The sequence below is a fragment of the Apteryx mantelli genome, chromosome 1 (assembly GCF_036417845.1).
Source record: "Apteryx mantelli isolate bAptMan1 chromosome 1, bAptMan1.hap1, whole genome shotgun sequence".
Classification (NCBI taxonomy): domain Eukaryota; kingdom Metazoa; phylum Chordata; class Aves; order Apterygiformes; family Apterygidae; genus Apteryx; species Apteryx mantelli.
The window spans coordinates 142100479-142103179 of NC_089978.1; positions in this window are offsets into that span (position 1 = coordinate 142100479).

Below are 2701 nucleotides of genomic sequence, written 5' to 3' on the forward strand. Positions count from 1 at the left end.
TAAACTGAGTGTTTTAAGGTGCACCTCACATAGGTAAGATAAATGCCATGGAGCTGACCAGCAGCACTGTGCTAAATACCTGCTGGAATGAGGAAGTCATTGCTGAGTTTGAAAATATTGGTGTTGATTTTGAATTTCTTGATATGACTTTCTAGCATCTCCTATAAACTTACTTGCCATGCTCATTCGGGAGACTGTTTTATTGTCATAATTAGAGGTCTGCTTTTTAAGTGAGTGTTCTGTGGAGAAAAGATACAGATTCAAAATTGTACTCTTGGCAAACAGCAGTTAACAGCATGTTAGATGTTCTTTGCTACAAAAAATGTAAGCTTCCTTGGGAAGAAACCTAAGCTCTCTGAAAATGTATGTACAGCTTTCAATAAGTTGACTGAATTATTTATTGCTCTAGGGCAAAGATACATTGCAGTTCATTCGGTCTGAGACTTTATGCAAAAGTTCTGTGTGCCCACAGTAGTGGTACTATCAAGTGTCAACACAGGGAAGTATTGCTTAACCTGAAAAACTTTAAAAAAGGTGAGTTACCTACTTTTCTGGAGCTAATTTCCCAATGATATGAAGTTTATGTATGTATTGTCTAGCAGGCTGACCTAGTATCTTTTGAACTCCATTCCCACTTTTAGCCAGATTTTAGAGGTAAATCTCTTACATGATGTTCCTTTTAGACTGTGGTGGTTTGACATAGACATAAAAGAACATCCTGCAACCCCTCCTCACTCAGTCACTTTTGTTTTGGCACCTTGTTTTGTGCAAAGAGACTGCAAGCAGGATACACACAAGCTGCAAATACACAGCAGTTATTCACTGGCTAATGCACACAGTAGATCCAGCCCACTAGCATGTTAGTCATGCCTACTCAGTAGTACACTCTCCACTATCAATGAGTCTCTGCTCTCCAGGCAGTCATCAGACAGGGAACTGTCAGTTGCCTTTGTTCTTTGAGACAAGCTGATCCTTGACCTTGCTGAGTTGTCAGCTTCTGCTGCTTTTTCTTTCCCTGCTTCAAAGTGTTACACTTCTCATGTCAGTATTCTTCCTCTTGAATCCTCGAGTTGCCAAGTATTTATTGTTTCAACAAATGCACTGTTTTACTCTTCTTGTATTGCATGACTTTAACTATGTACTTTCCCACACCTTAACAAATTTCTTAGGAAAACTAAGTCAAGCTCACACAGCTGTGCTGCACCAAACTAGTCCTTGGACTGTGGACAGCTGAGCTCAGGCTGAGGGTTACAACCCCTGTCACGTCCTGTGGTACAACTATCAGCCCTGGTTACTCAGAACCTGGTTAGAGCCAGCCCCTGCAAGCAGGAATTAGGTCCAGGAGCAGAGCATACTTGTACCTCACCAAATCTTCTATCCCTTAACTGGAACTGCAAATAGGAGGAAATGAGGCCAAGAGGAGGGTTTTGACAGACATCACATCATTCCTCTTCAAATTGGCCCTGCCTGCCCTGTGCAGGCTCTCAGAGCCACAGCTCTCCTGTGAGCTGGGGTGCCAACCATTTAGTCTGCTTACAACTAAGTGCAAGCCAGAGCTGACCAGCAGTTGGCTGATCAGCAGCTGTTTGTTGTCCTTCCTCCTCCACCCCACACAAAACCTCAGTATTAAAGATGTTGGAGTGTGTTTTGAGGTATCTGCGAAACAGAAAGGTGCGCAGATGGTTTCCTAGCCTGCCCCAGCAAGGTTCTAGGGCTTTGATTTGCTTCTTGGCACATTCAGGCCTCTGGGGAAAAAAGAAAAAAAAAAAAGCTACCTTAGCAACAGCTCTGCACAAGCGTAAGCTGTGAACTTGCAGCCCTCTGGCACAGCTGCTGTTTGGGTCTGACTTCTCAAAGATAAGGCACTGACAGACACACATGAGTCTGTGAGACAAATGCAGTGCAGTTTCCCGAAAAAAAACCCTGAAGCCACAGAACAGGCCTGACCGCCATTGCTGAGTATTAGCATGTCCTTAGAGAATACACAGTGGCTGTATGCAGGCACATACATAACTACTCATCAAGACCTTTTGAAAGAATATTGTATGCAAGGAAGATAAAATATACGTAAGGCTTAAAGAAACTATCACTTGAAGAGCTTCCTGCAGCTGAATAAGGCCTTTATTCTCTATTTTGAAAGGATCTATTTGTATGCCTGTATCAGGAAAACATGGGTGGAAAGCCTGTTTAAAAAAATTATATTTCACCCTAGGTTAATAGATCTGGTCTTGATTTGCAAACAAAAGAACACATGACTCAAAACTAATGTACCATCCACAGTAGTTGGTCATGATACCACTGATGTTGTGATACATTTTCATTGCCAACAAAACCAGTGAGCTGTAGTACTGGAGAGGGCTTTGGGGGCGGGAGTAGAGTATGCCCAGGCAAAGCCTTGAACCAGCAATGGGCAACAGCTTTGTTTTCATGGCAGTTTCCACACTTCACCATTCAGCATAGTGGGGTAAAGCAAAACAGACTGAACAGAAGGAATAGCTGGAATATTTTAAATAAAAATAAGAATGGGAAAGTAAGGCAGGAAACCAGAAGTACTCGTCTACAGCAAAATGTATCATACTAATTGAATGCAAAAGCTTCAAGTCACATCATGGAAGAAAAGACTGTCAAGTTTGTAAACCTATAGTTTAACAACAAATTTAAAAACTTCCTCAGTACAAGCAAAGAAGTCATTTACTTGTGC